This window comes from Tupaia chinensis, unplaced genomic scaffold (genome assembly GCF_000334495.1).
Source record: "Tupaia chinensis unplaced genomic scaffold, TupChi_1.0 Scaffold000448_1, whole genome shotgun sequence".
In the NCBI taxonomy this organism is placed as follows: Eukaryota; Metazoa; Chordata; class Mammalia; order Scandentia; family Tupaiidae; genus Tupaia; species Tupaia belangeri.
This window is the reverse complement of record NW_006159953.1, coordinates 771,490-785,448: the sequence shown is the minus strand read 5'-3', so window position 1 is coordinate 785,448 and position 13,959 is coordinate 771,490. Positions and strand designations below refer to the sequence as shown.

Sequence of the window (13,959 nt, the reverse complement as noted above, 5' to 3'; positions counted from 1 at the left end):
GGAGTCCAGTGCCTTAACCACCATGCCACCTGCTGGCCCATCCTGGTAATAACTTCTAAATAAACACAAATATAGGATAGATTCTTTTTTTCTACCTAACATGTTGCCTAATTGATTGAGTCTATTCCCTACCTATCCTTGCCCTGCCCACCTTTTGGTTATTTTGCCATTGTGAATTAATAAAAAAAAAAAAAAGAAAAAGAAAAACATTTTAATGTCTCCTCTCTCAGAATAATTATAACCAGATTTTAGAATCTTTATTCTAAAAAGTTTCTTCTTACAGGAGAGCGAGGTTTTGTTTGTTTTAAAGGGAACTATCTAGGCTCTGGGAAAACAAAGGCAACACAATGCTATTGACGTTGAGCATTCACTGATATGCTCCAGGCAGGCAGAGGCCCTGGCTTTCAAGAAACTAAGAAAAGGGGATGTTTGGTGCACTGCTGGAGCTGTGTTCACTAGCTGACCCACGGGAAGGTTCTAGGCTAAGTCAGATTTCCTCAGGTATGACAGTCACATGCTTGCCAGGAACAGCTAGAATCCCTGTGTTGAGACCAGTAGAGGGTGTAATGGTTACATCGCTGGACTTCCACATTGTCCACTGCAGTTTGAGTCCCAGAACTAATGGGTTAAAACTCAGACTGGGCGCATATGCGTAGTGCTCAAAATTCCAAGAGGAGAAGAGATTGCAGAGTGGCCATCCTCCCTGGGGTGGGGTGGAGGGTGGTGATTTCTTGCTTTCTGTCTCTCTGTCTCTCTGGCGAGTGCACATGCCCTATAGTAAAAAAATAAAATAAAATAAAATAAAAACAAAAAGAAGTACTCCTGTGTTACTTTAAAAAATGATCAAATTGTCAGCTCAGCCAGTGGTTGTTGCTGCTACTCATCAGGTTGAGGTCACATGGGTAGTCTCTTTTAAATCTAGGCTTACCCTGAAAAACCAGGCACGGTGGTGCACCTATAGTCCCAGCTACTCGGGAGACTGAGGCAGAAGCACCATTATATAGTAAGGCCCTCTCTAAAAAATAAAAAGATTAGAATTGCTGTAAAGTCTTCATATCTTGTTGGGAGAGTCTTTTTGCACAAAGAGGAATTGCTGTTACCTTTTTAGTGCTTAGTATCTTGTTCTTACAAATTTAAGTGTCTGAAGCCTATAAAGGTACACAAATAAGACAAAAAGGATGACAATAAGACCTATTTTTTAAAATAATTATTTATTATTTATTCATTCATTTATTTTTTAATTTGACCAGAGAGAGACAGAGGGTGAGAGTGAGAGAGAGGAAGTGAGAAAGCAAGCCACCAGATTCAGGACTTGAACCCAGGTCAGCCATGCGGGAGTGTCCAGCACCTTAACCCACCATGCCACCTGCTGGTCCCCAATAAGACCTATTTTAAGGCCTATTCACATCTACACATATGCATGTGTGTATGTAAGCACATGTGTGTATACAGATTATAAAATATTACAATCACATGCTTAGCTTAGTTTGCTCTACACGCAAAGCCCAAGACAAAGAAGACATGAAGGCAGGTAGGTTATTTGGAGATGGTGCCAGGGAACATGAGCAATAGACAAGCAGAGTGGAACAGAGGAGGAAGAGGAAAAGCCAAACAAAGATGGCCATGCCTGTGTTGAGTCTCTTGAGCATTAAGCATGTGCATTTGTAGACTATAGGTGGGTTCTCATGAGGGTAGGAAGCGACATTTATGCGATGTGGATGCTAGTTTCAAATGACCAGAGAGAGACAGAGGGTGAGAGTGAGAGAGAGGAAGTGAGAAAGCAAGCCACCAGATTCAGGACTTGAACCCAGGTCAGCCATGCGGGAGTGTCCAGCACCTTAACCCACCATGCCACCTGCTGGTCCCCAATAAGACCTATTTTAAGGCCTATTCACATCTACACATATGCATGTGTGTATGTAAGCACATGTGTGTATACAGATTATAAAATATTACAATCACATGCTTAGCTTAGTTTGCTCTACACGCAAAGCCCAAGACAAAGAAGACATGAAGGCAGGTAGGTTATTTGGAGATGGTGCCAGGGAACATGAGCAATAGACAAGCAGAGTGGAACAGAGGAGGAAGAGGAAAAGCCAAACAAAGATGGCCATGCCTGTGTTGAGTCTCTTGAGCATTAAGCATGTGCATTTGTAGACTATAGGTGGGTTCTCATGAGGGTAGGAAGCGACATTTATGCGATGTGGATGCTAGTTTCAAACTCTGGGCATATCAGTTATTGTGGCAAGCATAGAGGAAGAAAACCACCCCTAGCATTATTTGCCTTAGTCAATTTGGGCTAAATTAAGATAGCACTACCAATTTGTCTTACTTGATTTTTCTCTGCTATCTAATTTTACTCCCCTTATTGTGGCTTTTACATTCTGCTGATTGATACCCCTTGCTTCCTCTGCAGTGAAATTTCTTTCCTATGCCTCAGGTGCCATCCGGCCAGGAGGTAAGGAAGGTTTTCACCTTGCTTCTCACTCTATGTTTAGTACTATTCTCTAACCCTGCCTCCCTAAATCATTGCAGCTTTGATTATTGTATCATCTGACTATACCACCTACTCTGCCTCTTGTCGCTGTCAGCAGTAGAACGCGGGACTCTATCTGCGCATTTGCCATCTGAGCTCCTGGCTGGCTGCCACTTTCTACATATTATTCCTGTCAGAATCCTTCGTTTTTATATCCATTTGACAACTGACTCCGGAATACTGCCCGCTCAGTTCCTTATCTCTCCCTCACTCTACCTCCAGCACTAGGGGACACACATTAGACCATGTCGTTATAAATAATGGTACCATCTCCATCTGAAACATCCACCTTCCCATACGTCACCTCTGCTGGCTGTGGTGATTTAATTTCAACATTGCTTATGCTCCACACAGAACTGGAGTCCATCAGCCTGCGACTTTGTACTGTTCCTTGCTGTCTCGTGCTCTCAGTCCTCTCCTCTTACCAAATATTTTAGTTAGTCTCCGATACACCGTCCATCCCTTCTTTCACAGTTTGAGGAAATCGCATGGATAAATCATTCTGCCTGTTCTGTGTACCCTCCCACACAGAGGGAAATCATAGGAACAGGCTAGAGGGTTTCATTTTTAACCCCAGGTGGTCTCTTAATGCTGCTCAGTAATCAATATTTCCCAGGTCCATTCACTCTTCCACCCTGACAATGATTTCATGCCATTTCCTCACTTCCAACTTCTAACACTTTCTTTTTCATCGTCATTCTCTGCTGTCTTTCTTGCCTATTTCATTGAGAAGATTTAAGCTACCAGAAAACTTACTCTCTCATCACCTCTTCTTCCCACTTCCTTGAGTATTTGTCCCTGTATTCTACCTCCTCTTACAATTCAATGGCTGAATCTCTCCTTCTATTTAGATTCTATTATTTTCATCTAAAGTTTATTTGTGTATTGAGAAAGAGAGAGAGATACCCCTGACCGGGTACTGTCATGCTGCAGTCTTCCTCCCAGTCCTCCAGCAAGTGAGGATAATGGGTGTGTCCACAGGTGTGCCTGACACAGTAAGGTCAACCCAGGATCCGAAGGGCCTTCCCTAGTGCTCCAGGACCATGCAGTGGTGCCCCACCACCTGCACCATTTGGGCAGGGCCAGGATTCTCTTAAAACCTCTCGAGGACATCTTGCCAACGGAGAAGATCTAGGTTTTGTGGTGCTGAAGCTTATAAATTTCAGGGACCTTCTTTGAGAAAATAAATACAAAATAATAAATATAGAATTAGACATAACTATAAACATTTATGTAAGGTAAAATAAATCATCACATATTTTATATATAAAAATTTGGAAAATAAGACTAAAATATTCTATAACTTAAATAAGTTAGAGTAAATACAATAGTAATTTAATCGGTTTTTAGCTTTTCTAATCCAATCCATATTTGAATTATTAATATTTTAGGAAAGATTATTTTAACTTGAATATTGGTAATGCCATCAATGCCATGTTAATTTGAGGGATTGCTGTCCAATAGGAAAAATCTATAATGGATTTTTAGCACATATACTCTATAATTTACTCTTATCAGTGATTAATTTTACAATAAGTAGAAGACAATAGGCAGTTTGTTATTGATGTTTATAGCATGGGCTACATTTTTTAAAATCATTATTATTTTATGACAAATCTTCAATTTAAATATTTTTCAATGAGTTCTTACAATTCATTCCTTTTCATCAATCAGACTATTAAATAATCCAGGAGTCTACTTCCATTAGAAAAAAATCTTTTAAATGAGTGCATAAGATTCATTTGCTTGATTGAATGAATATACAGTGTATTCTGGATGGAAAATCTCATTTTGTATGCTGTAATGATGTATAGTGAATGAATGTAAATAAATAAATTAAATAAATAAATAAGTAAAATTAGCTGTATAGTACATCCGCTTGTATTTGCTAGGAATTTGTTTTATGTTACTTCTTTATCAAAAATATTTCCCTACTAGTGATTTTCTCCACCAGCAAACAAACATATTCTTACATGTTCCATGGATAAAAAGTCTTGGCACAAATTTTATATTCCAACTGATACCTTATTTTTTTCTTTCCTTTATAATAGAACAATTTTATTTACAGCAGAACTACAGTAAAACCAAATGGGTAAACTCAGTCCCTTTAATTCCTCTCTTGCCATCCTTTTCAGTTATGACTTGCAGCCTTAATTTTCACTTCTCCATTAAAAGTGTTTTTGTCAAGGTCACCAATTAATTGAACTCAAAATCCTACCTTCACTCATCCTATCTATGCTTGGAAAACTTTCTCATCTCAGTTCATGGCAACTTCATGCTTTCAGTTACTCAGGCAACAATACTAGAGCCATCTCTGATTCCTCTCTGGCCTCACAAAATTGTAGCAAGGCCAGCACCCTCTACCTTCTAGCACCTCTGCTGGTGTGATCCTACCTATGTTATCCTCCTCTCTCACGGACAAATGCTAGTCTCCCAAGTGCTCAGTCCCTCTTCATTCTATTCTGCTAGACATTTTCTCCCAGGCTACAGTCTAGATCCATCCATTGCTCATAGCACTTTGGTGATTTTAAATTTTATTTAAAATAAAAGATGGAGCCCTTATAATGGTGCAAAAATTTCTTTCCAGTCTTCTGTGACCTTCCTGTCCTCATCGCTTCTCTTTCGGTCCCAGGTTTCCTTCTTAGTTCATGAACATCCAAGCAAATTCCAAGACAAGGCAGTTAATCTGTCTACTCTGCTCTTTCTGGGAATATTTACCCCATGGAATCTTCTTTCTTTCAGTCTTTATCTAAATTTCACCTTGTCATGCTTTCCTGATAATTCCACCATTCCACCTAACATTGTACTCTCTTTACATTTTCTATATATTTTATTTTATTTTCCCTATAGCATTTATCCTTTTTTTTTTTTTTTTTGTGGCTCACCAGAGAGAGACAGAAAGATAGAGAAAAGGAGAGTTCCTTCCTTCCTTTACCACATTCTCTTTTGTAAATCTATTAAGTTCAGAGTCACAAAGATTGGATTTTAAAGTACAACCTTTTTTTTTTTCTTGAGAGGAGAGAGAGAAAGGAGAGAGGGAGAGAAGGTATTTTGACAGGTTCTCACCATGCCTTCATCTTCCCATCCTACTCCTCCACTTAGCAAGGATTATAAAAGTCACTTCTATACTTGGTGTGTTTAGGTTGGTCTGGGATTTGAACTCAGGCCTTCCACCTGACTTTAATATCACATATGGCACCCCACTGTCTGCACCACCCTGCTAAGTATTAAGTGCAACTTTTAAAGCAAGCAAAACTTTGGGACTAGCAAATGGCGGCGTAATGGTTATGTGTGTCCCTGGACTCCCACATAGTCGACTGTTGTTCAAGTTCCAGACCCAGTGGCTTAAAGCTCGTGCCAGACATATGTGTGCATGTGCCCAAGATCCTGAGAGGAGAATGGAGAAGGGATTATGGCATGGCCAGCCCCCCAAGGGGTGAGTTCTCATTTTTTATCTCTCTGTCTCTCTGGCGAGCACATGCACTTCACAGCAAAAATTAATGTCTTAAAAAAAAACAAACCAAAACAAAAAAACTTTATACTAAAGTACATCTCAGCAAAAATGGGAACTCTGAGGTTAAGTCCCTAATCATATACAGAACACAGTTACTCTAGGATACCTGATTGCACAGTTGAATCACTTTAAGAGCTTTTAAACAAACACTGATGCCGGGGTCCCATTTCAGCTCAATTAGATCATAAACCCTGAGGACAGGGGAGCCCAGCAAGTGCCTCAGATGGCTCTGAGGTGTGGTTTGAGCTAAGTGTACTGTTCTGGGTCATTCACATCATCTGAGTTGGCAACACTAAGTATTTTATATCTTGATAACTCCATACCTTTCTCAATCTACAATGCTCTCCCTATGTCAGACAAAATTTCATATATTATCTTCCAGAAAGCATTCCTTCATACTATTTGAAATTCCTATTCACTAGAAATTATTTTGGATTATCACATATTTCATAACCCAGAGACATTTATATAAGCCGTGAGCCATCATGTGCTGGGAATTCTGTAACACTGATATTTTGGATGGAAAACCAAAATCAAACACCTGATCTGCAGCATTTGCCAATATTTGCTGTGACTGGCTCTCACTACAAATGGATGTGGAAGTAAAGTGCACAGTTAGCATTCTTGCGTCTGTTGAGTCTCATGCACAAGCCTTTCTATTTTTTTTACACAGTGATAGACCCACTGCCTGATTTCACAAATATGCAGAGGCTTTAAGTAGCTTGTAAAACAATATTTGTGGGGCGAGCCCGGCCTACTGTATAGTTCGAATCTTGCACCCAGGGGCCTGTGACACACATTAGGTGTTCATGCATGCCCAGAATACAGGAGAAGGACAGAGGAGAAGGAATTGCAGTGTGACCACCCGCCATGGGATGGGAGGCTCTCTTTCTTTCTCTCTACCATCCCGCAAGCGCAGGTGCCCTCTGGCAAATTGAAAAAGAGACAAAACCAACAAACAGTATCTATGTTTAATATCAAAAGAGTATATGATATGAAACTCTAATAAAATATGTGTAAATACACACAAATATTCATTAGTAAGGAGCCCCTTTACCTAACACTATTTTTTGACTAAGTTTTGTTTTTTTTTTTAATTGGTAAGATTCTATGTCTCTTTAGTACTTAGTGAGTGCTCATGTATAATAAGATGTGTTCCAGGTTTACATACTATACTCCATTTTTTTCCTGTAAACTAAAATTTCTTATATTTTCTAGGAATTCTGCCACGATAGTCCTCTTTTAAAAGATGGGTTGGCCATTTCCTACATATTTTTCCAGAAAAAAATATTTAAAAATATTCCCAAGTAAGGTATTAATAACTTTTTTTTTTTTTTTTGCTATAGGGTGCGTGCATTTGCCAGAAAGACAAGAGAGAGACAGAGAGACAGAAAGCAAGAAATCACCCCTCCAGGGGGGTGGCCATGCCACAATCCCCTTCTCCTCCATTCTCCTCTTGGGATCTTCGGCACACACGCACACACACCCAGCATGAGTTTAAGCCACCAGGTCCAGGACTCAAACCGTGGTTGACTACATGGGAGTCTAGCGACATAGCCATTATGCTAACTGTGGTCCCAGGTATTAATAACTTTTATTGGAGTTAACCAATTAAGTACATAATTAAAGTTAATATTTATTTTAAATATTGAGAATTAAACATTAAAAATATTAAATATTAAAATTTTTTTATCAGTGGACTTTTAATGCATTTATTATTATTGTTATTATAATTGAATCTTCCTTCTTCATGTACAAGAGAACTAATGATTTTCATGTACAATCTTTTTTCAGATTCTATTTATTTTAATAATTACTTATTTAGAGACCAGCAGATGGTGTAATGGTTACATTGCTGGACTCCCATGCAGTTGACCACAGTTCCAGTTCTGGACCTGGATGTCGCTTCAGTGACGACGCTGACAAGGTCTCCTCCAGAACGCTTTATTACCCCAGGCTTCTTACAATCTTCTTCCTCTTCCTCTTCTTCCCCAGCCCACCCGGGCTCCCTATATATCCGTCCCGCAAACCAGTCCTCTTTTGCCACCAGGCAAGCACTGATAGGCTGAGGCAGTGCCTACGCGTTCCGGAACAGGAACAATAACCAAATATGGGCTTGTTTATGTAGAGGTCTGGGTGCTCTCGGTGCCATGTTAGGGCGGGGGTGCTCCACACCTGGAAGCTTACAATTCAATGCTGGGCACAAGTGTGTGCATGCCAGAAATCCCAAGAGGAGAGTGGAGAAGAAGATATTGTCGCATGTCCATCACCTTGAGGGGCAATTTCTTGCTTTCTGTTTCTGTCTGTCTCTTCCGCAGGTACTTGTGCCTTATAGCAAAAATCTAAGGAAAAAAAAAAAGAATTATTTAATTTTATTTGTTATTATTATTTTCCAATTTGCTGAAAGGTGTATGCACTCCATAGAGCAAGACAGAGAAGAGAGGGTAGGTGAGAAACCGAGCAACCAGGTCCAGGACTCAAACCATGGTCTGGTCTCCCCTGTAGGAACCCAGCACCTTATCCACCATGCTACTTGCTAGTGCCCACAAAATTATTTCATTAATTATGTTCTTTAGCTAATTTGCTTATATTTTTGAGATACATAAACCTATGAATAAGGACCCGCAGATGGTGTAATGGCTATGTAGCCAGACTCCCATGTAGTCTACTGCAGTTTGAGTCTTGGACCCGGTGGCTTAAACTCACGCCTCGTGCATGTGCATGCATGCCCAAGAACTTGAGAGGAGAATGGAGGAGAAGGGATTGTGGCGTAACCACCCCTCCCAGGGGGTGATTTCTCACTTTCTATCTCTCTCTTTCTCTGTCTTTCTGGCAAGCACACACGCCTTATACAAAAACCTTTCCCCAAAAAAAGAAAACGATAAACCTATGAATATATATGTATAAACACACATACACACAAAAATACACATGCACACAAATATATAAGAAATATCTTAAAAAGTTGATAGGAAATGCATATTATATAGTAAAAAAACTAGTCATATTAAAAAAATTTTTTTAGAGGTTTTTGCTACCGGCATGTGCACTCGCCAGAGATACAGAGACAGACAGAGAGACAGAGAGACAGAAAGCGAGAAATCACCCCCCAGGGGGATGGTCACACTGCAATCCCTTCTCCTCCATTCTTCTCTCCGGATATTGGGCATGCATGCACATGCGCCCTGTGTGAGTTTAAGCCACTGTGTTTAGGACTTGAACTGTGGTGGTCCACATGGGAGTTCAGTGACATAGCCATTATGCTAACTGCTGGTCCCTATATTTAAAATTTTTCACACTGAAATAAATTCATCCTTTGGGTTTAGCAGGTGGTGTAGTGGTTAAGGTGCTGGACTCCAACATGACTGACTGCCATTCAAATCCTGGACTCAGCAGCTTGAAAATCACACAGGGCACTTGTGTGTGAATACCCAAAATTCTAGAAGGAAAGGGATAGTGGTGTGGTCATTCCCCCAGGACTCATTTCTCACTTCCTCTCTCACTATCTGTTTCTGGTGAGCACATGTACCTCATGGCAAAAACCTTTTAAAAATGAATAAATAAAATTCATATTTTATTGCATTTTTCATGAATTTTGAAATCACTTCATATGTATGCATGTACATTTGATCCTTGTTATTTTCAGATTACATATTTGCAAGTTTACTTACTCACTAAAATTTATTCTTAAGCCCCAAATCAATAATCACAGTGCTTTGGTGGTAATTCAAGGTCATTTGTGGAGATGTAAAGAGCGGCAAAAGGGACCAGTAGGTGGTATAATGATTACATTGCCAGATTCCCATATAGCTGACCGTGGTTTGAGGCCAGATCCAGTGGCTTAAAATTCATGCCAGGCACATGTGTGTATGCCCAAAATCCCAAGAGGAGAATGGAGAAGAAGGGATTGTGACGTGGCCATCCAACTTGTGGGGTGATTTGTCACTTTCTGTCTCTCTGTCTCTGTCTCTCTGGTGAGGACATGCACCCTATAGCAAAAATCTCTCTTAAGAAAAAAAATAGCAGGACCAGCAGTCAGCAGAATGGCTATGTCACTAGACTTCCACGTAGTTGACCATGGTCCGTGTCCCGGACCTGGTGGCTTAAAACTCACGCTGTGCGCGTGTGCGTCCGTGCCCAAGATCCTGAGAGGAGAATGGAGGAGAAGGGATTGTGGCGTGGCCATTCCCCCTGGGGGGTGATTTCTTGCTTTCTGTCTCTCTGTCTCTCTCTGTCTCTCTCTGTCTGTGTGGCGAGTACACGCACCCTATAGCAAAAAACTCTCCTCTCCTCTTAGGAAGAGCAGTGAAAAGTTGGTGTCACCTGAGCATGCACACTCCCAGCTGAGGTCAAACAGAGCAGCATCCTGTCCTCCTGTTTCAGCTCTTACACTTAAAGAAGTATCTTTTTCATAATCTATTTTCTGCCACTTTTTTTGCATTTTGGTTTTCTGGTGACTTTGTTATTAAAATGCCTCCCACACACAGAGTTGTAGTGCTGTCTAGTGTCCCTGAGCACAACGTGGCTTACTGTGTGTTAAGAAGGAAAAAATATGAGTGCCGGATATGCTTTGCTCAGGTATAAGATATAGTACCACCAACCCTGAGTCCAAGGTTAGTGGGTCAATAAAAAAGGAGGAAACGTATTTGTCTGTATGCAAAGCTGCTCAGAAAGTTCTAAAGTAACATCGACAAGAATAGTACTTGAAGCTGTGAAAGAAATAGAAAAGCGCTAAATTTTTAATTCATGAGCTGACAACCAACAAGAAAAAAATGTAGTTGACATCTTGCTATGAGGCTGAGAGCCTAAGAAATTTGTAGTCCAGGGTGCAGAGTCAGTAAATGTTAAACTCCTCAAAATTGTGTTTTAGTCTAAACAAATACAATATGTAAGTATTTGTAAGATATTTATATATATATTAAATAATGTATCTTTAAATAGAAACACATATCAAACAAGGTTATGTATTCATCCGTGATAAATGTGTTGTGGTCAGAGGCTTATTAGAACCTAACCTTGTACTTTATACAAGGGTAAAAGCTCAGTAGTTCCGTGTTTAAGGCAAATTTATAGAGTGTAACTACCATGAATCACAAGAATTAGCTCCACATGATTATGGCTCTGTACCTGTGTGTGTGTGTACACATACAGATTATAAAGACAGAAATTTTTGTGCAAATTTTTAAGTTCTTCCCTAAATTATTAGCAATTATTTTTCATAATTAATTTTATTGTATTTATTTCTTTTGCTATAGGACTTGTGAAGTCATCAGAGAGAAACAGAGAGAGAAACTAAGAAATCACCCTCACAGGGAAGATGGTCATAATGCAATCCCTTCTCCTCCATTCTCCTCTTAGGAAATTAGGCACACCTGCACACGCACCTGGCATGAGTTTAAGCCACCAGGTCCGGGACTCGAACTGCGGTTGACTACATGGGATTTCAGCAATGTTGCCATTATGCCATCTGCTGGTCCCATTAACGACATTGTTTTCAAATTTCTAATGTTTAGCATAGTATTGAAGGTACTTTGTTTTCTGCATATAGGATGATTTCTTAACAATAAATTGTAAGAGCCCTTATCTGCCCTGTCAAAGTGTTCCAATATTTTCTTATAAAAATGTTTTAAAAATTCATGTTTCAATTTTCATGTAAAAGTAAAACAATCATTTCGAAACCCCTATAAAAAAGATGGAAAAACAGAACCCCTTTATCTCACCTATTTATATAATTTTGTTAATTTATCTCAGGATTTAATTCTTACCCAATTGTCTCTATTTTCTTTATTAGTTAACTTTGATGAAAACTTACAATGAATTAGTTTAAGTCTACATGTTTATTTGGTTTAATACTCTAAGTCAATATTTTTCAGAAATAACACAGATAATCCTTTATTTTTATTTCATTCATTTTCACTTTTTTTGTAAGACTTTTTGCAATTAATTACTAAGCTGACCTCCCCCTTACACCTTTAAGTATGATACTCAGATAATGTACAATTAAACATGCACATGGTGTAATACTTATATTACTGGACTTCCACATAGTTGACTGAGGTTAAAGCCCTGTACCTGGCATCTTAAAACTCATGCCGGGTACATGTGTGCCCAAGATCCCTATGTCACTAGACTTCCACGTAGTTGACCATGGTCCGTGTCCCGGACCTGGTGGCTTAAAACTCACGCTGTGCGCGTGTGCGTCCGTGCCCAAGATCCTGAGAGGAGAATGGAGGAGAAGGGATTGTGGCGTGGCCATTCCCCCTGGGGGGTGATTTCTTGCTTTCTGTCTCTCTGTCTCTCTCTGTCTCTCTCTGTCTGTGTGGCGAGTACACGCACCCTATAGCAAAAAACTCTCCAAAAAGAAGAAAAAGAGCAGTGAAAAGTTGGTGTCACCTGAGCATGCACACTCCCAGCTGAGGTCAAACAGAGCAGCATCCTGTCCTCCTGTTTCAGCTCTTACACTTAAAGAAGTATCTTTTTCATAATCTATTTTCTGCCACTTTTTTTGCATTTTGGTTTTCTGGTGACTTTGTTATTAAAATGCCTCCCACACACAGAGTTGTAGTGCTGTCTAGTGTCCCTGAGCACAACGTGGCTTACTGTGTGTTAAGAAGGAAAAAATATGAGTGCCGGATATGCTTTGCTCAGGTATAAGATATAGTACCACCAACCCTGAGTCCAAGGTTAGTGGGTCAATAAAAAAGGAGGAAACGTATTTGTCTGTATGCAAAGCTGCTCAGAAAGTTCTAAAGTAACATCGACAAGAATAGTACTTGAAGCTGTGAAAGAAATAGAAAAGCGCTAAATTTTTAATTCATGAGCTGACAACCAACAAGAAAAAAATGTAGTTGACATCTTGCTATGAGGCTGAGAGCCTAAGAAATTTGTAGTCCAGGGTGCAGAGTCAGTAAATGTTAAACTCCTCAAAATTGTGTTTTAGTCTAAACAAATACAATATGTAAGTATTTGTAAGATATTTATATATATATTAAATAATGTATCTTTAAATAGAAACACATATCAAACAAGGTTATGTATTCATCCGTGATAAATGTGTTGTGGTCAGAGGCTTATTAGAACCTAACCTTGTACTTTATACAAGGGTAAAAGCTCAGTAGTTCCGTGTTTAAGGCAAATTTATAGAGTGTAACTACCATGAATCACAAGAATTAGCTCCACATGATTATGGCTCTGTACCTGTGTGTGTGTGTACACATACAGATTATAAAGACAGAAATTTTTGTGCAAATTTTTAAGTTCTTCCCTAAATTATTAGCAATTATTTTTCATAATTAATTTTATTGTATTTATTTCTTTTGCTATAGGACTTGTGAAGTCATCAGAGAGAAACAGAGAGAGAAACTAAGAAATCACCCTCACAGGGAAGATGGTCATAATGCAATCCCTTCTCCTCCATTCTCCTCTTAGGAAATTAGGCACACCTGCACACGCACCTGGCATGAGTTTAAGCCACCAGGTCCGGGACTCGAACTGCGGTTGACTACATGGGATTTCAGCAATGTTGCCATTATGCCATCTGCTGGTCCCATTAACGACATTGTTTTCAAATTTCTAATGTTTAGCATAGTATTGAAGGTACTTTGTTTTCTGCATATAGGATGATTTCTTAACAATAAATTGTAAGAGCCCTTATCTGCCCTGTCAAAGTGTTCCAATATTTTCTTATAAAAATGTTTTAAAAATTCATGTTTCAATTTTCATGTAAAAGTAAAACAATCATTTCGAAACCCCTATAAAAAAGATGGAAAAACAGAACCCCTTTATCTCACCTATTTATATAATTTTGTTAATTTATCTCAGGATTTAATTCTTACCCAATTGTCTCTATTTTCTTTATTAGTTAACTTTGATGAAAACTTACAATGAATTAGTTTAAGTCTACATGTTT

At 39.2% G+C, this 13,959-nt stretch overlaps 1 long non-coding RNA gene across 7 annotated transcripts in view; it reads right to left on the bottom strand.

Moving 5' to 3' along the window:
* Positions 1–8,119: 8,119 nt before the first annotated feature.
* LOC102477475 (uncharacterized) overlaps positions 8,120–13,959 on the bottom strand; it is a 36,061-nt gene continuing 30,221 nt past the window's right edge. For all 7 annotated transcript variants that reach the window (XR_335546.3, XR_003550531.1, XR_003550529.1 and 4 more), the window contains one exon: positions 8,120–8,392. This is a non-coding gene — a long non-coding RNA (uncharacterized LOC102477475). The remainder of the gene's footprint in view (positions 8,393–13,959) is intronic.